At 41.7% G+C, this 24,215-nt stretch overlaps 1 protein-coding gene across 2 annotated transcripts in view; it reads left to right on the forward strand.

The window, feature by feature from the left end:
* SLC35F1 (solute carrier family 35 member F1) overlaps positions 1–24,215 on the forward strand; it is a 411,291-nt gene that overhangs the window by 174,755 nt on the left and 212,321 nt on the right. The window contains exon 1 of one of the 2 annotated variants that reach the window (XM_081251575.1): positions 17,079–17,164. The exons of the other annotated variant lie outside the window; for it this stretch is intronic. The gene's annotated coding sequence lies outside the window, so the exon portion shown is untranslated. Of the gene's footprint in view, positions 1–17,078; positions 17,165–24,215 lie in introns of those variants that run through there. 2 annotated transcript variants of the gene reach the window in all.

Raw genomic sequence — 24,215 nt, forward strand, 5'->3', positions numbered from 1 at the left:
TAGGGACAAATGCCTGCAGTGGATGCATATAGGGTAGATGAGTCTTTGAAGTTTTCTTCTAGAGGACTTGAGGGAAATCAGGTGATAGCTTGGAAGGGATGGTCTTTTGTCGCAGTTGTTTTTTTTTTTTGTTTGTTTGTTTTGTTTTTTGCGGTACGTGGGCCTCTCACTGTTGTGGCCTCTCCTGTTGCAGAGCACAGGCTCCGGACGCGCAGGCTCAGCGGCCATGGCTCATGGGCCCAGCCGCTCTGCGGCATGTGGGATCTTCCTGGACCAGGGCACAAACCCATGTCCCCTGCATTGGCAGGCAGACTCTCAACCACTGCGCCACCAGGGAAGCCCTGTTGCAGTTGTTTTTAAGGTGGCAGTTATAGCATGACTCTGTGCTGTTGAGAATGATCAAGAGAGAAGATCAAGATGCAAGAAAAGAAAGTAGGGATATTTTCAAGAGCAAAATCCTTTAGTAAGTGAGAGAAGATGGTGTCCAGGGCACATATGAAAGTTGGCCACTGCTTAGAGCAGGGAATGTCCTTCCATTGAAACATTAGGGAAGACTGAGTATATAGGACCAGAGACAATAGATGTGTAAAGTAGGTGATAAGTAAATAATGTAGGTCTCACAAAATTGCTTTCATTTTTTCAGTGAAATGTGAAGCAAAGATCACCAACTGGGAGTGAGGAAGGCAGAGGAAGTGATGTTGAAAGTTTAAGGAGAGAGAGAAAGCACATTTTTCAGGGAAATAGGGTAAGGTTACTTGGTAACGCTTAATGCCCTCAAGAGATGTGTCATTAATCTGAGTTTATGCTCTTTGTTCTGTTCACTGAATATCTCAGTGAAGAGAGTGTGGTGTTGGGCAAAGGACGAGGAGGGCAGGGAGTTAGAGGTGAGTGACATAAACTGTGGCACATCATAACATTTGCAAAGTCTCATGTCCTTTATCTGTAAAATGGAGGTGGTAGTTGCTGCCCAACGGGGTAATTGTACATATCAAAGTAGACAACATATTTGATGAGTGTTTTGCTTTAAAAAACTTGCCATTAGCCCCTTTGTTACTGGGTAAACAGCTATGGGGATTGGTGATTAATAAGTTTTGTGCAAGTTTCCTATGTGGCCTAGAGTGAGCCCTAAAACTCTGAGGCATGTGGGAAAGGAACATCATGGGGGGTCTCTGACCAAATTGGACATAACCAATAAGGTTCCCAGGGGCTCAAGAAGAAGCCAAGCTGATAGAGGGCTGAGATGGGGTGCAGGTGGAGTTAGAGTTAGAAAGAAGCAACCAGGAAGGAAAGGAGAAAGTGGAAGCAGGGAAGAGGTAGAACGGCCAGGAGTGTGGGATGGAGTTGTGGACCAGATGAAGGTCACAGATACACAGTTCAGTGTTTCTGTTTAGGACTGAGACGGTTCCATAGCTGATCTTCATTATTGCCAATTCGGTGCCAAACCCTAGACCTGGATCTCTAGTTTACTAATTTTACTTTGACAGAAGAAGTAATGTGAGAATGTGGGCCATGGGAGAGGCATGGTCGACTGTACTGTCTCAGGAGTGGGGAAAGGAAGGAATTGAAACAATGAAATTGGAACATTGCTGCTAAAACCTATTTCTCTGAACTTTCTCTGTCCCAATCTCAACCTCTTTCTTCAGTCAAGCAAGCTGCTGATTCAGGACTGAATTTGCAGTTGGCAAATACTGAATAAATAAAAAGAATGAAATGCTAATACATGTGAAGACTATGAACATAGATATTTTTAGGTCAGCCTAAAATTTTGCCCTAAAAATTTGCACCCTATAGCTGAATCTATGAGGTTTCTTTAGTTAAGACATAGCAGAAGGCAGTGAATATAAGTCGTAAGTGATAAAACCACTCATGAAACAAATCTTTGTAGATATACTGCCTCTTTTAACTACCACAAGTCTTTTTCGGAAAAGGCTAGGCTATAAATAAATAATCATAGTTCTCTCGGCTGACTTTCCAAAGTGATTGGACATTCAGCTTTGACTGGCTGCACTCTGGGCAGCCCCTGATCACTCAGGCATTGTTGTAAATCTCCTTCGAATGCACGATAGACGTGCCTTCACTGTTTTTCAAAATCCCAAGGGTTGACTGTCAGGGATCATGCTTCATCTCTAGTTCTCTTCATTCTAGGACTTTCCTACTGAGAAACTTTCAAGGAGCTAAGGAACATACATCACTCATCACTTTTTGACCATTTATTCATTCAGGGTCTAACTGTAGACATGTGGTAACATTACTAGAAAATGCAGAACTGCGATGGGAACCATATTCTGTTGTTCATGGTATCATTCTCTCCTACCCCTCATCTGCTTCTTTTTCTACTCTGTGTATATTCCCTGCCTTGGCTCAAGCAGAATACTCCTCTTTTATTCTACACAGAATTGGTCATGAAATCCTATCAGTTTTACCTCTTTTGCAGTTGCTGGATGTCTTCATCTTCTCTCAGTTCAGGATCTCAGAAATCTCTCACTTGGTTCCTAACTGGCCTCTTTTCCTCTCTTTACTCTTCTTTCAGTGTTCTTCATTGTAGCCCAGTTGCTCTTTCTAAAAGTCAAAGCTATCACTTCTCTTAAAATTCATACAACTGCTTCCCGTTGCCCCAGGATAAGGCCACACCCTGAAGCTGACTCGTATTGTCCTCCCTCATTGGACCCCACATCCCTTTCTGTCCTCATACCTCCCACTTTCCTTTAATCCTACGCCCAGACCACACTGTACTACATTCAGCACAGCTTCATACATGTGGTGGAAGGAAGCGGGGCAGGCAGCAAGGTGGAAGGAAGGAAGGAAAGAAGGAAGAAAAAAAGGAACAGAGGGAGGGAAGGAGGGAAGAAGGAAGGAAGGAAGGGAAGGAAGAAAGAGGGAGGGAGGGAGGGAAGGAAGAGGGAGGGAGGGAAGGAAGGAAAGAAGAAAGGAAGAAAAGAAGGGAGGGAAGGAAGGAAGGAAGGAAAGAAGGGAGGGAGGGAAGGAAGGAAGGAAAGAAGGAAGGAAGGAAGGAAAGCAGGACGGCAGAATGAAGGAGGAGAGGGAGGGAGAGAGGAAGGAAGGTGGGCTTCTAAGGGGAGAAAGGAGGTCCCAGGCAGGTAGAGTTTTCCCTTCCTTTTAAAACCTCTCATTCCCATTTTCAGTTGTCCTGAGCCAGAGCATTAAAGACCTTGTTTTTTCCTTCATTTTTAGAAGGTTTCCACTCAGTTATGTCTTGGGGGTGTGCATTTATCTCTGTCTCTTTTCCTGTTGGACCCGGAGGGCGATGGAAGCTGTTTTGGTCTAAATGTCAGCCATCACGAGTGGGACAGTTGAGTGCACAGCCAGAGCTGAGTCTGACAGAGCAATATTTTTCTGTGGAAATTTCTTTATACAGGAGAGTGTATTCAAATCACAAATCTCAGTTAGAGAATTATCTTGTTGCCGACACCAGTCGCAACAGCTGATAATGTCCCAGTGGTCATTCTTTGTACGGATTAAACAAAGAACACTAATCCATTAAAAACAGCATTGAGCTTAAATCCGTAATAATCATCCAACAGTTACCAGTTACCTGGTAATTATTCCAGAGTGAAACTTTCAGTCTTGCTAAGTGAGTAGGTGTGGTTTAGGTAGTCCTTGGTGTTCTCACATCTATTTATAAATAGGTTTATTTCCAAGTACCATGTGTCTCCTTTCGAAAAATGAGATTACTATGGCTATATGTCCCTTGTGTGCTGTGCTCTGACACACTGTGAATGGGAAATTCACACCGACACCAATACCGTTAATTAATAACAAGAATACTTCAGTTCATTCCATAAATATTTATTATCTATTATGTGCCAGCACAGTTCTAGGTGCTGAGGATCCAACAAACAAATCAGTCAAAAATCTCCTTGCTCCTGGGGCTTATGTTATTACTTCACAATTGTATAGGAAGTTGCTAAGCACTTTCATATACACGTCTACTTTTGATCTTCACAATAACCTTATGAGGTAGATAAGGCTATAACCTTCCTCCTAAATGAAGGGAACCTAAGCTCAGATTGTCTTGATGATTTAAACAGGAACACTACCCAATAAGCAGTAGATCTAGGATCAGAATCAAGGTCTCCTGATGCTAGAGCCAGTGTGTTTTTCATTATCGTATTTTTCCAGTGACAATCCAGTTCCGGCATCCAGTAAGCCTCACGCGCTGTGCACTGGACGTGAAGATAGCTAAAGCACCCCACCAAAAGGAGACCTACTGTTTTTTTTATCAGCTTCCCTTTCTTTATACCTCTGATGACTTTTTGCTTCTTTCTGACTCCCATGTTGTGTGTCTTTCCCTCTTTTATCTTATTTAGATAGCATCTTTGAAGGGCTTTCCATTCAAGGACGGAAGTCCCCATTGCCTGTATTTGATGACTAAACCAGTGTATCTAATAATATGCCCTTAGGTAAAATGACTAGAAGTGGAATTTTATTTTTACTAATCAGGGGAAAGGAGAAATAAAATAAGACTTAATATATTCTTATATTTTATGAATAACACATATGAAGAGTAAAAGGAGGGGGCAGTTCTTCGTCCCCTTTCAATGTGTCCCCCACAGTTCCCTTTATTTTCTCACCACGGGCTTTGGCTTCCTCTCTAGGGTTCCTGCTTTGTGCAGCCTCTAGGACTATCTGTGAATGATGAATGATGGTGTGACAGGGGCCGTGGAGAAAACAGCATCAGGAAATGTACCGTTAGACGATGGAGAGGTCAGAGGGAATTACGCTCACGGTGTGAGGGGCAGAGCTGTATCCCCTAGAGGTTAGAGAAGAGATTTCAGCGAGATGTTGATGAAGGTGGCAGTGCCACAAAGATAGGCCAAGATTTTCTGATCTGAGGGCAAAATCATTTAGAGCAGTTCTGACAAGATCATTTAGAGCAGTGATACTTAAACTTGAGCAGCAGAATAACTTGGAAGCCTTGTTAAAAGAGGTTTTGGTCTCCACCCCCTGGGTTTCTGATACAGGAGGTCTGATGCTGCTAGTTGGGGGACTCTGCTTTGAGAACTACTGATTTAAATGCTACAGCTGTCAAATAGGCAAGATGGATAACCAAGAAGACGGCATACCCCTTTCTCTCTCTCTTTCTCTCTCTCTTCTTCACTCTCCACCAGAATCCCTTTACTCAGTGCTGAGTACTGACTCTCAGAGCCTGCAATGCTGCAGTTCAATCTCCCATATAGATGGAGTTGATTGCCAAGGGAGCTGAAGGGAATGACCCTAGGCTGAAATGGCCTAGTGGCCAAGGGCACATCTGAGGTCGGCCATGAAATGAGACTGTCAGTGCCACCTGCACCTGCGAATTCCCACCTTGTACAGCCCACATTGGGGGTGGCTAGGGTTCCCAGTCATACCTGGGTGGATTAGAGAGGTATTCACCCTTATTCCTCTGGTGCTCTAAAAGCGGCAATGGAAACAGCCTTTGGTTAAATGTCTAAAAACTATGATTTGATACTATAGTGAATAAGAGAAAAAAGACATTGGTATATTTTTGCTTCTTTGTTATTTTTAATAGAAAAAACAATGCATTAATTTGACTTGATGAGTAACATTGTGCACTTTGCACGCATAACACATTTATCCTCACAACTATCCGATAAGGTCGGGATTGTTATTATTATACTCTTTTTATAAATGAAGAATCTGAGGCACAGAGGGTTGAGACAACTCACCCAAGGTCACACAAGCTATATGTAACAGAGGCAGGATTTGTACCAAAGAAGTCAGGTGCCAAAGTCTGGACTTTTTAAAAACTATTATATCAGACTGTTTTGTGCTTACCACCTGAGCAGGGCCTTTTCATGCACCTTAGCAAAATGGTTCCTAAGTTTTGAACCAAATAGACCCCTGAGAAAGCTCTCCAGAATTAGTCAAACTCAAGGTCAAGGGCACAGCATTCCACAAGACTGCTCTCACTTCAGACACCAGTCTGGACCAGTCAGGGGGGGTCCCCATAGCCACCTTCACTTCAGACTGACTCCAAATTTGGGGGTCCCTGTGAACTCCCTCAGGTTTGATAATTTGCTGGAATGATTCACAGAACTCAAGAAAATGCTCTACTTAATGATTACAGTTTTATTATGGCAAATGCATACACTTTAGAACGAGTCAGAAGACGAGGCACGGAGGGAGAAGCCTAGGAGGGTTTCAGATGCAAAGCTTCCATCGTCTTCAGGGATGTGTTCCCCTCCCCCTACCAAAGTGTAAAAGTACTGAGTTCTACCAACCGTGATAGCTGACTGAGTTTTTAATTGATATTTCTTGATGTAGGCATGACAGATTGAATCACAGTGGTTGAACCCAGTCTCCAGCCCCTCTCCCCTCCCTGGAGTTAGGGCTGATATCAGTGGCTCAAAGCCTGGACCCTCTATCACATGATTGGTCTTTCTGGTGTGGCCAGCCTCCAAGCTTGAATCACATCATCAGCATAAACTCTCAGGTGTGGTCCAGGGACCCACCATGAATAACAAAGACAGTCCATTTACTTGGGAAATTCCAAGGGTTTAGAGGTTACCTCCCGGGACTGGGGACAAAGGCCAGCTAGATTCTTTATTACACAGAAGCGGGGCACAGCAAGGTGGTGGAACAGGGATGCCTGCTCAGATGTGACTTTTATGATATCTTTTAGGTCAGCAGCACTATTCTGGGGCCAGGCAGTAGTCCCACTGCCATAGAAAGGGGAAGAATTTTCTCCTGGAATTTCTGCACATAAGCACTGAGTCAGAAAAAGTAACACTGGAGAGAGCATCTAAATTAGGAGGAAGCCAGAGAGCTCTAAGTGGCGGCAGCTGCCGGTGCCACTGTGCAGCAGCGATTTGCAATGAACTCACTTGCAGACAAACCAAACAAACTCCTTAGCGAGGGAGTGAGTATATGCTGTGTGAATGGAGGGCCACAGAACTCTGCAGTTGTGAAGCTTTTATACACCCCACGTGTAAATTACAGTGCTTGTGAATTGGGTTGGTTCACATGTAAATGAGAAAATGCCAGAGTTAACCAAGTCTGCCTTTGAAAAGAATGGATATCTAGGAACTAAAGACTGTACTGAGGTACTTGCAAATAATAGGGGGAGAGAGAGAGCTGTTCTAATTCCAAGGGACATCTAGAATGAAAAATAATGAGGGAGGGAGAGGGGAGGGGAGGGCAAAACATCAGAAGAAGCAATCTTCCATGAAAGTCTGCCTGTGTGCCATTAATGTCTGTCTCTCCAAATAAGAGCAAGCAAATGAGAAAATAGCAAGGAGGTATAAATAAGGGCTGGGGTGAGCTCTGAAGGGAAGCGTGTTATGCATGGATGGAGCCTTTTATTTTAAAGGGCTGGCTGTTATAACAAATATGCACATTACACACTTGTGTTTATAACTCACTCAAAACATGGGATTTCCTATTATGTTCAAGCCCTCTTTTCTCTTTTCTCGGAAACTGAAGCCCCTCAAATCTGATGAGTAAACTCAGGATTTCCAGTAGGATGGAGGAAGAGGTAAAGGAACGCTTAATTTGGCCTGACTCTGTGCATCTGAATATCCTGGACATTTGCAAGATTGATTGGTTTTGCCTTCTCACTGGCACGTTGTCTTTATTCTTCACTCACTAACTAGACGTCTGAGACAGATGGGGTTTTATGATCACTATGGCAGCTTTCAAACTGTTAAACTCCTCCCTTTAGGTCCCGTGCTGCTGGTTTAAGCAACGTAAACTGGTACCCAATAACAATGGGTAGCAAGGATTTTTTCCTTTTTCCATTTTTTTAAAGAAAAAAAGAATGGGTTAATATTCAGTTGCAACAAGCAGCTTATGCTTGTAATGTGACAGCCCTGGGTGATGAGGAATTAAAAATGTCCGTGGATGCTGAGTGACACTTTTATGTCGTGGCACAAGCAGCCTTTGCTCTGAAATCAGTTGCTTCACATCTAGAGAAAGCAACCACTGCTGTGCCTCAAGAGCTCATGAATGGGCTTTGAGGATTGATGCCTTCTGTCCTCTGAATTCTCCTTTCCTAGGTCTGTCCCCAGCAGCCAGAGGTAAGACCAGTGCTTGGCAGGAAAGGAGGGGTTTCCCTGAAAGGAACAGGTTTCAACCCTGTTGAAAAAGGAAAGCTGTAAAGGAAGCTCCCAGTTAACACAGCTGGATATGATGCCAGGGAACTGAAAAGAAAATGGACTTTTGTATCTGCCTCGACCTAGATTTGTACCCCTGCTCAGTAGTCTGGGGCAGTTTATTCCACCTATCTGAGCCTCCATTTGCCCATCTGTAAAACGGAGGTGATTTTTTTTTTTTTTACGGAGGTGATCTTTAGGTCTATCTCCCAAGGTTGTTTTCAGGATTAAAAAAAAATAATAAGTTTATTTATTTATCTATTTATTTTTGGCTGTGTTGAGTCTTCGCTGCTGCGGGCAGGCCTTCTCTAGTTGCAGCTAGCGGGAGCTACTCTTCGTTGTGATGTGTGGGCTTCTCATTGTCATGGCTTCTCTTGTTGCAGAGCACAGGCTCTAGAGCACAGGCTCAGTAGTTGTGGTGCACGGGCTTAGTGGCTCTGTGGGATGTGGGGTCTTCCCAGGCCAGGGATCGAACCCGTGTCCCCTGCCTTGGCAGGCAGATTCTTAACCACTGCACCACCAGGGAAGTCCCATTTTTAGAATTAAATAAGTGAACATATGTCTAGTTCCTGAAACACAGTAGATGCCCCCCTCCCAAGAAGAATATGTTGAATATCAAGTAAAGGAATTTCTAATGCAGAATTGAAGCAAGCAAATAATTATCACTGACTTTAAAAGTTGATGCCTGTCTTGGAAAAGCACTCCTGTATTTTCCTTTACTCAAACACTGCTACCACGCTGTGACACCTGATGTCTGAAAAGGTTTTCCACTGTCGACTTAGAAAATTATTCACAACACAGAAGTTGAGAGTTATGTTTTATTCGGAGTTATGCTTATGTTTAGGACTTCAAGCACGGGAGACAGCATCTCAAGTAACCCTGAGAAACTGCTCCGAGGCGAGGCGGGGAGCCAGGTTATATAGAAGTTTTACAACAAAGGGCGGGTAGTTGGAACATCAAAGGATTATTGTTATTATTAAAGAAAACCAGATATCTCAAGTTAAGGAATTTAGCGCTTTTCTATGCATGGGAAGATGCAAGAGTCTGGGCTCACTGAACTCATTCCTTTGATATGACCTCTGGCTGTCTGGGGCCAGTATCCTGTATTGTCACATCCTGAGTTTCCTCAGGGCTCACTGTAGGGAGTGGCTGTAGTCTAATGGCTTCTAGATGAAAGGTATTCTTTCCTTCCTGAGTTCCCTCAGGGCTCAGCAGCTCACAGTGGAGGGCTGCAAGCGCTGATGACTGTATGACATCCTTTGTTTACTGATATGGCAGGAAATATTCCATTTCTCACCACACTTAGGCAGTTCTGTGACACCAGCTGGGTGTCCTATGGCTCAACTCAGTTCTGACACTATCTGCCTGGAGTTCACATCAGATCCATAAGTTAATGTTATCGAACTGAACTTGGGTCTGCTTGCCTGTCACACAGTAGAGCCAATTTACTGACACCTGGTTGTGGTAAAGGAAAGTACAGCATTTATTTGCAGGGCTCCAAGCAAGGAGAATAGTCACCTTGTGCTCAAAAGACCTGAACTCCCAGATGACTTTCAGGGGAAGGGTTTTAAAGGCATTTAGGGGGAGGGTTGCAGATCATAGACTTTCTTCTGATTAGTTGGTGGTGAGGTAACAGGGTAGTGTTTCAGGAATCTTAATCATTAACCTTCTGGTTTCAACCAGTCTGGGGTCCAAGTGCTTGTGGTCAGCATGCAGTCACCATCCTGACTGGGCAGAGGTCTTAATTTCTGCAAAAGAACTCAAAGATATGCATCAGATTGTTATGTATATTCCTTGAGGAGGAACTAGGACTCTATTTAATCGCTGACTATTGTTTAATCTAGCATTACTTTTCTTGCTTAACTGCATTTCCTTTGTTTCTGCATTCCCTCACTTCTCTAATTAGTAACTGTTGAGTCTGTTCATTGGAACTCATGGAAGGCCTAGGAGACTAAAGCTTTTTTCTACAAACAAGAAATGGGGGACTCAGAGGGGTTTTTGTAAGTGGGAGGGCCCCACAGGGTCCTGCTCGGTTTCCATCCCCTCTTTTCTTTGATACTCCTCAATTCTGAGGGAAACAGGGGCAGGACAAGAAAGGGAATGAAGTTTTGGATAGAAAGGTTAATCATAAACTTGGCAAAGGAATTCGGTTTTAGGGGGACTCGATTTCATTAAGACCTCTGTCCTACAGCAGGGCCCCCACTTCAGATGCCAATTGCAAGTTCCAAGTTGTCCCCTATACTTCTTACCAATCAGCTGTAAATCAGGATTCCCACAACCCTCTTTTTGGGTTTGATAATTTGCTAGAAAGGCTTATAGAACTCAGGGAAACACTTACCTTTACCAGTTTACTATGAAAGGATATGATAAAGGAAACAGATGAACATCTAGGTGGAAGAGATGTATAGGTCAAGGTGTGAGGGACTCGGAGCATCCCTGCCTTCTCTGTGTGTGTACCATCCTCCCAGCACTTCCATGTGTTCAGCAACCCTGAAGCTCTCCAAACCCCATTCATTAGGACTTTTTATAGAGGCTTTGTTACATTGGCAAGATCAATTGAGTCATTGCCAGTTGGTGATTGAACTCAGTCTCCAGCCTTTCTCCCCTACCCAGAGGTCAGGGGTGGGACTGAAAGTTCCAACCCTCTAGTCACATGGTTGGCTCCCCTGGCAACCTGGCAGCCAGCCCCCATCCTTAGGGGCTTTCCAAAAGTCACCTCATTAACATAAACTCAGATGTGGTTGAAAGGGGCTAGTGATGAATAACAAAAATCCCTCATTTCACCTTTATTGCTCTGGAGCTATTTCAGAAGCCGGGAACAAAAGATGCCCCTGTAGTTCTTATTGCTCAGGGAATTACAAAGGATTTAGGAGCTGTGCTGAGAACCAAGGATGGAGACCAAAGATATATTTCTTATTATAAATCACATTAACACAATGCCTAATTTATCTTATGAGCAGTCACCTTAGTGACCTACTGTTTCAGGGGCTGTAAGGTCCATCTGAGAACATTCATCTCTTAGTATGCGCAGTGCCACTTGGCTCTCCTGCCCTGCTGTCTGTCTAAGCAGAAGGCCGATTCTGTCTGCACGTGGAGTGGGTGGAGCAGCCACACCCTGAGATTGTGCCCGCCCAAATCACTGTCCCCCAACCCTTGCCCAGGCCTGGGAAGCCTGATGGAGCACATTCAACCCACTTGCCAAACATGCTGCCCCAGAAATGGCAGCGGAGTCGCCACATGGTGCTGCATGAGCCCGTGTGTGTGTTGGCTGATCTATGGAAACTCCCGCTGTCTCTGGCAGCAGAGGCAGCTTGTCTGGAGCTGTGAGTGGTACCTCTCTACCCTTTCCTGTCCCTTTGCAGGAGAGAGTGGATCTTTGAGGAGATGGGTCATGTCCCAAACGGGTCTCGGCTTGCTTTGTTTACTAGTGCAGCTTGTCCAAACTCAGATGATTGTTCAGCAGCCTTGAAATGGATTTTTACACTGAACATTTTCATTTTCCATCATTTAGTTCTGCCAGAAGTTATTTTTAACCAATAATGCCACCTAAAAAAGCCTCAGAGTTTCAAGTAGATGACTACATTTTGTCAGCAGATGCCTCCTAGTGAACTTACATTAAAAATGTAAACACACTGAAGTACTGCATATTCCATCCTAGCCAGGTAGCGTTTTTTTAAAATATATAAATTTATTTATTTATTTTTGGCTGCATTGGGTCTTTGTTGCTGGGCGCGGGCTTTCTCTAGTTGCGGCGAGCGGGGGCTACTCTTCGTTGCGGTGCTTGGGCCTCTCATTGCAGTGGTTTCTCTTGTTGTGGTGCATGGGCTCCAGGCACGTGGGCTTCAGTAGTTGTGGCTCACAAGCTTAGTTGCTCCGTGGCATGTGGGATCTTCCCAGACCAGGGCTTGAACCCGTGTCCCCCACATTGGCAGGCAGATTCTTAACCACTGCACCACCAGGGAAGTCCCGCCAGGTAGCATTTTAAACACCATGCATGCCAGTTCAGAATCATGTTAGGCTTTTCTCCTTTCTTCCTTCTTTGAGGACCAGTCAAGCAAAGGTGGTAAGAGTCTTTTCCTTTCCAAATTCAAATTAACAGGAGAAAAGCATCACATTTATTTAATATAAGTTCCACCTGACATGGGAGCCCTCATAAGGAAATGAAGAAACAGACCTGAGTTTTCTTATGCTAGGATTGATGAAGAGTGTACAATATGATAAGTCAAAGGGTACGAGGTCAGTGGAGTAAACTGGGGAAACTTAGCAAGGCCTGTTTGTTAGGATTCTTCCTGGGGTTGCTTTGTCTTCAGAGACAAGGCTGTGCCTTTCCTTTGGTTACAAGGAGGATACCTCTCACAGGAGGGTCTTATGACCTGTTTCAGGGGAGAAGAGAAAGGGGGAGATTAGTGACCTTCTTGCTTCTGTTGTTTTCTCAAACTCCTTAGGCTTAAAACAGTAAATATGTGAAGGGACCATATTTTGAAGTAGTGGGTCCTGAACCCCATCACTTCTTTTCTTCCTTTTCTTTTTCTTTCTTTTCTTCCTTCCTTCCTTCCTCCCTCCCTCCTTCCCTTTCTTCTTTTCTTTCTTTCTTTTTCTTGTTTTCCCCCCACATTTTTAAAGTACTTGTATTTAAATACTCCAATGGTATATATTTAGAGATCAGATTGTGTGTCTAGAATGGTTCAGAGGGCTTCCCTGGTGGCTCAGTGGTTGGGAGTCCGCCTGCCGATGCAGGGGACACAGGTTCGTGGCCCGGTCCGGGAAGATCCCACATGCCGCGGAGCGGCTGGGCCCGTGAGCCATGGCCGCTGAGCCTGCGCGTCCGGAGCCTGTGCTCCGCAACGGGAGAGGCCACAACAGTGAGAGGCCCGCGTACCGCAAAAAAAAAAAAAAAAAAAAAAAAAAAGAATAGAATGGTTCAGAGGCTGTATAGCATAGTGCTCTAGAATAAGACTGACTGGGGTCAAATCTTGGCTTCACCATTTATTGGCTCTAAGATCTTGGGCAAATTATTTAATCTCCCTGATTCTTAGTTACAGCATCCATGAAATGTAAATAATAATGTTGGGCGCATAGGATTCTCATGAGTTTCAGGTAACACATGAAGCACGGTGCCAGACACATGATAAAGGCTCAGTACATGTTAGCTACTTTCTTCCTTTACTTATGGAGAATTTTGTAAGTTTTAGTAACATTATTCTTGTCATTTGTGATTCATTTCTCAGGTTCAGTCACTACAGATGTACCGGTAGAAAGGGAGAAATCATGTAGCCCTAATATGATTTTTTCAATGAATAAAGAAAGAACTGAAGATAAAGAGAATATATCATTCTGAAAATTCTCAGTATAGCTCCTGAAAGCATATATTTGGACCAATGTAACCCAAACCCCAGTGATCTTCAGCCATTTGCCTAGTTCCCTTTCCAGGTGACAAGATCCTTGAGACTGAATCTACCTGTTCTGTCTTCTCTGTATTAAGCCCATAGAACGACTCCTCCCCTCCGGACCCGGCCTTTTTAGTGTCTACATGACTGTGGTGTTTTAAGTGTCCTTGTCCTAGCCAGGGACCTCCTTGCTCCTCCCCTTCTTGACTCCTTCTGTTGTGCCCTCCAGAGCTGCTCCTTCACTGTCTTATTTCCACAGCTTGTTCTCAAAGCCTTCCCTCCACTCTACCTGGCTTTCTCTTAAGGACACCACTTTTCTTACAGTCTTCTCCAAGAGTAGCTGAGTATTATTTTGCATCTGTGGTCCCTCAGGGTAAGGCTGCAGATCTGCTGCTCTGTTTGCTTTGTTGCATCCCACTATAAGCCAACCCCTTCTCTTGCGAACAAGCCATTCACTGATCCCTCTCCCCCTCCCTCTTGCTGTTCTCTACTCCCCAGTCCCGCTCATTCATAGAAGACTTGGATAATTGCTTCACAGTCTCCATCTCCATTTCCAGTAAAGCCTCAGTGGGCGATTTCAGCGTCCACACGAGTGACCCATTTAACAACACGGACCTCAGATTTTTCTCCTATTTATCTCCTCTTCCTTGACCTTCTATACTCCATCTTAGAAACCCACCCCGAGTCTACCCCTGGACCTTGCATCACCATCCTGAAAATAAATAACTCTGGCATTCTACATTCTGTCTGAAACCTTCTCTTGTTCTACTTTGCTTGCTCCACTACTCCTACTATGGCCATTCTTTGACATTCTTTCCACTTCGTCATTCCTTCTAGTGCATTGACCTCTTTACTCATTGCCCAGGCATCTTTTAATAGCATCCTTAACTATCTTATTAGATTCAAAGTTCTATTTTCTAATAGGACTCTAGCTGATACCCTTAACTTCCTTCCTTCTCTGTATTTTCATTACACCCAAACCCTTAACTTCCTTCCTTCTCTGTATTTTCATTACACCCATTAGATAAAACATTGAACTCAAAAGGAACACACTTTAATGCTTAGTTTAAGCCCATGCCTGACCAGTGGAGTGCTGATAAAGAAAAATCACACATCAAAGTAGATAATATGACTACCTATTCATGGTCACTAACCTCAAAAAGACCCTCAACGCCACCTGGCAAACCTCCTCCATTTTTCTATGCAGATCATTCTCCCAAATGCCACAGTAAATATTTCAAATTGTCTCCAATCTTCTCAAATCTCAGTCGCCCTTCTGTCTCTGCCTGTTTGTACTTTATGGACAAATTAGTAGCCATCAGCCTGCAACTAAGTGTTGATAATACTAATGTTATTAAGTCTGGAAAACTATGGCTCAGTACCCATCCTCTCTTCCTCACCTCCTGTAGGATAGGAGAGCAGACCCTTTGTAAAACTAATAATAACCCCTCCACCCAAGCTTTATAAACTATCCCTCTGCTTTCTCTAGAACCTTAAACTATCAATTCTCACTCTCTCATTAAAGTCAGTGTGTTTCTTTCAACAGGAACTTAAACCTCAACAGAAATCTTGATTCTTCTTCCCACATCAACCCAATGATGCATTCTCATTTTTCTCATTTTCCTAATGGCACCACCATCTACCCAGTTGCTCATGGCAAAGTCCTCATACATCCTTGTTCCCTTTCTCAGCCATGCCATCCATCAGCAAGTCTTGTTGGCTTTATACCCACTGTTAAGCTAAGTCTGATCACTGCTCACCATTTCGCTGCTACAGCTCTCTTCCACGTACTAGAGTAGTAGCTATCTAATTGGTCTCACTGTTTGTTTCTTTTGATCTCTTATAATGCACCTCCACACAACACGGAGACTAATTGTTTTCAAGTTTAAAGAAGATCATTTCACTTCCCCTGTTGAAGACTCTGTAATACATTCCTATTGCGATTAGAATAAAACTCAAAGTCCTTTCTATGGCTGAGGGACTATACCTCCCTCTCAGATTTTATTTTCTACCACTTCCCCTCATTTTCTACACTCACTGGCTACCTTTCAGCCATTTGGACACACCAGGCTGTGTGTTCCCTCTGCTGCACAAAGTCCTTCTCTTCATTTCAGCCTCTGCTGAAATGTCGCCTCCTCCCAGAGGCCTTTTCTAACCACTCTACGTAAATAACACTCCACCCCCAATATCACTTTACACCATTTTCTTCATGGCATTCATCACCAACTAAAATTAATGTTATTTGCTTATTGTTTATTCTTGTTTGCCCCTAATAGATGGCAAGCTCAGTTAGGATGAGATCTAGCCTGTCTTGTTTGTTGCTATTGTCTAGTGCTTAGAACAATGTCTGATACATAGTAGATGGTTAAGAAATGTTTGTTAACTGAAGGAATGGATGAACAAAAAACCCTGGATCCTTTCTATAAATATTTAAATCTGTTTGAGTCTGTGTCTTCTCAAAGGAAAAACAAAACAAAAACAAACAAGCAAAAAACCCTCACTGCTCTCTTTCCAGCCATTCCTATCAGTTTCTGCTCTAATTTCTCTTCCCCTTCTTACGTCCTGACATTCAACCCCCAAACCCTCTTCTCCTATTACCATTTGGGCTGCATATATATATATATATATATATATATATATATATATATATATATATATATATATATAAAATATATATATGTGTGTGTGTGTGTGTGTGTGTGTGTACATATATATTATATATATATACTCAGTATCATCATGTAAATATTTTTTCCTCACCCATTTGCCCCTCAAATGGAATGCTGACAGATTTTATAATATCCCATATATCAGAAAAGATTCTCTTCATTGCCTAACAAAGACAGAAAAGTGAACACATAGCCTGCCAGTGTTGGATTCTGCCTTTTCCCCTGAGGCAACATTTTAGATGCATCCTAGATCTAAGAGGAATGGAATAAAGATTAGACCTAATTTTTATGCATGTAATAAAAAGCTTTCAAAATAATCTTTGCCACTTTAGGATCCTTGTGTAAGTTAGACATACATACCTACACACATGGGCAAGGATTGTGTGTGTGTGTGTGTGTGTGTGAGTGTGTGAGTGTGTGATCAGAATTGTCAATATTGGCCAATGGAGGTAGTAGCGTAAATGGTGTTGGGGATGAGGGAAAGAGGAGACATTTTCAGGATCAAACAAATCTCTAAACATTCCTTCAAATTACAGCAAATTCTACCTTGCCTGGAGTTTTATCAAGAGGAGACCTTTATTAGCTCCAGTTCCCACATGCCTCGGGCACAAGAGAACTTCAGATCCTACCCGGAGGTGCTGCAATGGGTTGAACTGCTTTAGTGCTTTCTGAATCGTCCCAGTAAGAATGAGCCATGCAAAATTCTCCTGTATGACACACAGAATTATTTGGAGATTAGTAGTCTGTGTCTGGTGTGCGATGTAATTCTATATAGGGTAAATATTTGATTTACAAAAAAACTCTGCTGCTGCCAAATAACAAAGAATTCATTCTTTTTCCGGGCTGGTCCAGTACCTCTTTGGAACCCGATGTTTAGCATACCAGTTTACTACTTTCAGAGTTCTTCTGTAATTAAAGTGTGAAGGGAGCTTTCATCATGGTCAAGACTTGTTTGTCACAGTCATCACACTAATGCCAGTGCCTAAGCTACTTCCAGGTAAATTTTCTTAAGAATCTGAAGGAATTACTGTGGATTTTTAAATGGTGATTTATCACTATCTTAGGCCCTGAGATAATCTGCCTGAATATCCATAATCTCCTCTCTTGTGGGAGAAGCCAGAAAGCTCATTAAGAAGTGTAAGAACCTCAAAAATGCTAAACGTGCTAGGAGTATTTGCTTGCAGATACTTTTTAAAAAACACCTTGGATGTATGATTAAAGCAAAGGGAATTACTTGAAAATCTTTTCTCAAGAACAGTTGTCTCCCTAAAATACCTTGTCTGTTTTCGCACCATGTTATTATGAGAGCGTGGGTTGGGGAATTGTTTTGGATCTCATTCTTACTGTGTTTTCCCCATGCTGAAAGCTATCAATCAGCTACTATCTATTAAATTTTTTTTATCAAGCTGTAGATGGAGAAATGAGTTTAGCTTCTTATGTTACAGTGACATTTTATGGGTATATCATTTTCTCACACTGGGAAAATTAAACTTCTCATAAGATTAAACTGCAGTACTTATTACTTTTCTTTGTCTTGAATCATTCTCAAGTCCTTTATGCCTGTGCTTCTTTGAAGACATTTCTGCTGGGTATATTATAAGAGTTTCATGTCAAAGAAACTGAGAAAACAGTGAAAGTTAGTGAAGAAGAATGTCAAAGGAACGGATTAATTTAAAATGGAACTTCACATGTAGGAACAACTTCCTCATTATTAGAGAATCATAGTAGAGAAAAGATGAGGCTCAGAGATTTCAGAGGAAAGATGAGATTCAGATAAGAAAAAGTAAGACAAAGCCTTATGGTAAAATCTGAATATTTGAAGTAATTGGATTTTAGAGGGTCACCTACACAGATTAGAAATGGGTGATATAAACAGATGTGGAACATATGGACAAATTTGGATGGCCAAAAGTTGGTGATTGTGCCAGGCCATTGGCCACAATCCAGGTGGCCAGGAGTGAGTGATTGTGGGAACATGAGCTCCTAGAATTCCAAAAGCATCGACTCATACATCTCGGAATCTTTCCTTAACAACCCTTGTCTTTATTCTTTCCAATGCCAGTGGTATGACAGCATTGTGTTCAGGGCTCATGCATAAACTTCCTCTACTCACTTCCTAAAAAAGAAAGTACCATGTTCTAAGTAAACAATGCTCAGGATCAAGCGTCACTTGGATATGAAATTCTTACTAGGGTTTCAACATCTAGCATTTAGAAAGTAAGAACTTGGAGAACATACAAACCTTTCCTGGGGAGAAAAGCCAAAAACTAAGGTTGACCTAAATATTTTGAGAGGAGTGTGTGTTAGAAAGAGGAATTATTCTAAGTTACCTTGTCTTATAGTAGGAATAAATCACACAAGGTAGAAAGAGCAATAGCATATTAGCAAACAGAATACTTCAGTAATCCACACATAGGAGATATTCAGCAGATTACTTATTGAATGACTGAAGACAGTAATTCTGAGGCATAAAAAACTAACCCTCTGTTGAGACATAACAATGTAAACCTTTCTTAATCCATATGATGAAATGCACTGATAGTCAGGATGTCCTTAAGGAGACACATAGACAAAAAACAGGAAAAGAACCTGTGAGGAACATTGAGAGACTGTTAGATCCATCCTCTCGCTTTCTGACAGGAGAGAACTCAGAAACCATGCCAGACACACCAGAGGTGGACTAGTTTTAAAGGTATATGGGAAGGGAGATTTTACAACCTGGCTTAGTGACCCAGTCCAGGTTATTAACAGCCTTAAGAAAACCCTTCTTTATATCTAACATTTACCTTTCTTCAGTCCTTCATTCAGCACATAACTATCAAGGGTCTTCTGTCTGTTAGGGACTATGTTAGTCATTGGGGATATACTGGAGAGTAGATTACTAGGGCTCCTGCATAATAACAGGGGACTAAAGCTAAAAGAACTGCAAGCCTCAGATCCTGTTTACAGAGTCTCTAGGGACACCCCAAAGACAACAAAGGGGCATAAAAACAAGGACGCTGAAGGAAATTTTAGCCTCTGACATGACAGCTACTGCAAACGGTAAACCCAGCCTAACTCCTAGCCAGATAAAAATAAAACCTCATACTAAAGGCTTCTCTACCTCTGTTCCTGTGATCTGGTACATCCTGTTCAGCTTTCAACAAAAATTACAGGACATGCAAAAAGGCAAAAAACTCAGTGTTTGAAGAAACAAAGCAAGCATCATGAGCAGATTCAGATAAGGCAGAGATTTTGGAATGATCAGACTAGGAATTTTAAATAACTATGAGTAATATACTAAGGGCTGTAATGGAAAAAGTGGACAACGTGCAAGAAAGATGGGTAATATAAACAGAGAAATGGAAACTCTAAGAAAGGATAACAAGGAAATACTAGAAATCAAAAGTCCTATAGTAGACACGAAAAATGCCTTTGATGGGCTCATCAATAGTCTGGACATGGCCAAGGAGAGAATTAGTGAGCTTGAAGATGTGTCGTTAGAAATTTCCAAAACTGAAATGTAAAAAGGAAAAAGAGTGAAAAAGATGGAAAAGAATATCAAGAACTGCAGGACAATTACAAAATGTATAACATATCAATACATGTAATGGGACTGCCACAGGAGAAGAAAGAGGAAGAGAAACAGAATAAATATTTGAAGTAATAATGGCTAATAATTTTCCACAGTTAATGACAGACACTAAACCACAGATCAAGGAAGTTCAAAGAACACCAAGCAGTGAAATTAACAACAAAAAACATCTATACCTAGGCATATTCAAGCTGCAGAAAATCAAAAACAAAGAGAAAATCTTTAGAGGACCCAGTAGAGGAGGGAAGACACCTGACCTGTAGAGGAGAAAGGATAAGAATTACATTGGATTTCTCTTCAGAAACTATGCTAGCAAGGAGAGAGTGGAATGAAATATTTTCAAGTGTCGAAAGAATAAACAAACTCTGCCAAACTAGAATTTAAATTCAGTGAAATTGTCCTTCAAAGGTGGAGGGAAAATAAAGAATTTCTCAAGAAAAAACAGGGAATTTGTTGCCAGTAGACCTGCCTTACATGAACAGTTAAAAGAAGTCTTCAGAGAGAAGGAAAATGATATAGCTCAGAAACTTGGATACACATAAAGAAAGGAAGAGCATTAGAGGAGGAATACATGAAAGTAAAATAACATCTTTTATTTTTCTTATTCTTAATTGATCTAATATAATAGTTTGCTCAAAATAATAAAAGAAACAATGTATTTGGTGCTTAGAGCTTATGAATAAGTGAAATGAATAACAACAGTGTTATTAGGTAGAGGAGGGAGGAATTGAGAATACTCTGTTGTAAGGTACCTGAACTACCTATGAAACAGTACAGTGCTATTTGACAGTGAACTTGAATTAGCTATAAATGTGTATTGCAAACCATAGAAGAACCATTAAAAAATGTGTTAAAGAAATATAACTGATATCCTAAAACAAGAGAGAAAATAGAATCATATAAAATGCCCAATTAGAGCCAGAGAAGGGAAAAAAAGAGAGGAAGACAAAAAGGAAACAAAGAACAAAACAACAAATGGAAAACAGTTACAAATATGATTAATATTAATCCACCTATATCAGTAATCACCCTAAATGTGAATGTTCTAAATACACCAATTAAAAGACAGAGACTGTCAGTGAATAAAAAAAAATAAGATCCAACTGTATCTTTTCTACAAGAAACCCACTTTAAATATAAAGACACAGATAGATTAAAAGTAAAGTAATGGGGCTTCCCTGGTGGCGCAGTGGTTGAGAGTCCGCCTGCCGATGCAGGGGACGCGGGTTCGTGCCCCGGTCTGGGAAGATCCCACATGCCACGGAGCGGCTGGGTCCGTGCACCATGGCCGCTGAACCTGCGCATCCGGAGCCTGTGCTCCGCAACGGGAGAGGCCACAGCAGTGAGAAGCCCACGTAATGCAAAAAAAAAAAAAAAAAAGTAAAGTAATAGAGAAAGATACACCAAGCTAATACTAATCAAAAGAAAGCTGGAGTAGCTGCATTAATTTCAGACAGCTGACTTCAGAGCAAGGAAAGTTATAGTTAACAACTCAATATCTTTTCTAGCTATGACGTCAATATGAAGTTATTTAACTTTTCTTCCTAGGTTCAGTTTAAGTCTGCTAGTGTAGACCAGAGTACCATGTACAATTTATCAGTCCCAAGGGAGTAGAGTACCATGCACTGGTTACCAATTTCAGGAGAGGACTCTCAACACTTCCCATTGCATCTTGGTATCAGAGTCACCAAGGAAAACAACACAGCCAGGCATTGGATGGAACAGTGCTTTACTTTCATAGAGAAGGCACAGAGCAAGATCAGCTTCAGCAGTGGGTACCAGGCCCCCATGGCCAGCAGGTCTCTCCCTGTGGCCAATGCAGAGCAGTTGGACTGCACACGCCCCTCTTGTGCCATGGTGGAAGAAACCCTGTACCCTCCCCTTGGAGGACAGATATAACAGTAGGGTTAACCAGGTGCCATATGAAGCACAAACTTTAAGCAGTGACAAAAGGATATTCAGTGAGCCGGAAATAAGTAAAAATATTCCCACACGAGGTGATAAGTCCTGCACAGGTTCTGTGGGTTCTTTATCTCTTGCTAAGGAAGTGTTCTAGGCCCAAGGCTCATTCTTATGTGGCCCAGTGGAGGTTGGTTAAAGGACTGTGCTTTTGAGACTGCCTTTACCAACAATTAACTATTTTTCTGACTTTCCTCCCCAAATTCTCTGTATTTTAGAGTCCAGAATTAAATTAATTGCCCAATACTTACAGTGTTTAATAATACTGTGTAATGTTACTTATTTAAAAATGGATCCTATCCATCTAGGATATAATTGCATCCATAGTTGTCTATGCTATAGCTGTAAATATTTTATAGTTTTAGTGTTATCTGTTAAGTGATGTATTTGCCAGTGTTCAATGACTTGTTTACTTGTCTTTACTCAGTATAGTGTAGTACCTAATACTACAAATAATGAAGCAAAAATACTACTATTAGCTAACTTAAATGAAGCTGTTTTATGTAGCTTTTATCATTTAGTTTTCATAAGAAGTAGGTACTAGTTTCATCCCTGTTATACTGATGGGAAAACCAAATCTCAGAGAGGCTGCCACAGAGCTTAGCCAAGCCTGCTAAGTGGCAAAGTTGGGGCTTGAACTTGGCTGTGTTGGACTCCAAAGCCTAATACTTAACCACTACACCTTGCCTTCTCTCTTTATAAATGCTAAATTATTATCACAATAATGTGTCAGTTTTGCTTCCTACATTTAGTCCATATTCTTGGAGTATTTTAGCCCACAAGTGAATTATTGTGTTGATTTTCCCCTGGTTTCTTATAGTTCTTATATTTTAACTGTAGTTGTGTTCTTCAGCTTTACCCCAAAGATGTTTGGCCTCCTAATTTTCTTCCAGTGACTCAAGCGTCTACCACACCAACAGTTGAAGGCCTTTCCTCATAGCTTTTCCTTACAATTCCACATCTCACATGATTCAGGTTTTGAAAAGGGCCATCCTGTTATATCATTGCACATGGAATCATGTGCAGTGGGGTGGAGGGGACAGTTTATTTAAAATATCCAGTGTCTTCATTAAATATAAAAAATAATTAATTTTTTTTAAAAGTAGAGTAGCTTAAGAGACATAATTTGCTGCATTTAATAGCCATGCAAATCTAATACCAGGTGTATGTAAAAACCACTTGGCACAGAAAGTCCTTATTTTAGATACTTCTAATTTGGTATCCATCTATTCCCAAATAGATGCCCTGAGTTATGAGTTGACTTTTAAATTCACAGTTCCCTTTGAGGAACTCTCTCAGGCTCTTGCCTCAGGTAATGCTGAGCATCAATCACCTGATTTTATTGCCAGCACACTTCTGCATCGACATAAAACAGGAACTAATAGTATTTACAATGTGCTACTCTTTCTGGCAGGTGCTTTGCTGTCTTCTAATCAAGGGATGGGTCATAACGAGAAATACATTTCCATATAATTGCAGCACACTGTTGGTGCCATTGTAAGGAATTACATTTTTAACCACAAAAGAGTAAAATGGCTGTTCAGAGAAGCACCATCTAGGATATCATTGCTTTTGTGAAATAAGATTACAGTTTATGTGCAATTAAAGAGGCTAGCCTTGACCTTAAGCATCTTCATCAAGGTCATTATTTAGTGTGTTCAGAGACACAGCTTTGTTTCAGACCTTGTGGCCCATCCAGCTGATCCTCTCAGGTGCAACGATATCCATTATTCCACACTGTTGAGTTTGTCACAGTGCTCCAGGAAGAATGATTTATGCTTGGGGTGTCAAAGCTAGCCATCACCTACCTGCAGGACGGGAGATAAAGAGGAAATTTGTAGAAGAGGAGAGGGTCCTAAAACTGCTAGAGAGGAAGAAGGTGCACTGACCTGATAGCAGGTGTACAATTGGCACATGTTGGTTGACAAATGGAAGTGGGAGGAAAATTAATAGTACCAATAAGGAAAAAAGGTGAGGTGTGATAGAGGAACCAAGGACAAAGCAGTGGCTTTAATGATTACATCTCATTCTCTTCTGTTTATTCTAGAATGTAAATACTTGTATTCATAATATTTTACAGTCCACACAACATTGAACACCAGTTGTTTCTTTGGGGCTTCACCACCAGTCCTTAAGGTGGATGGTGCATTCTACAGACTCTGAAACTGGCCAGTAAGGTGCGCTGTTTGCACCATGCTAGGTGTCTGAACCTGAGACAGTCCAGGTAGTTCTTTATTTTACCTCTGAAATTTTCTTCTCGCATTTTCCTTCAACCACAATATAACTCTGTTAGCTTAATATAAATAATAAGAAGGAATAAATGATCAGAGAATTGGTTGACAAAATGACAGCAAGCTGACTTGTACCCAAGTATAAAATTAATATGGATTTATCATATCCAGAGAATATTTGGCTGAGGCTAATAAAATTGTTAATATGAAAAATGCTGAAAAGTAAAAGGTTCCTTATTCAAGTCTGAGTAAAAAACATATAAAGCATCCACTTACCTTCCATA

This window comes from Mesoplodon bidens, assembly GCF_964165515.1.
Source record: "Mesoplodon bidens genome assembly, chromosome: 12".
NCBI classification, from domain to species: domain Eukaryota; kingdom Metazoa; phylum Chordata; class Mammalia; order Artiodactyla; family Ziphiidae; genus Mesoplodon; species Mesoplodon bidens.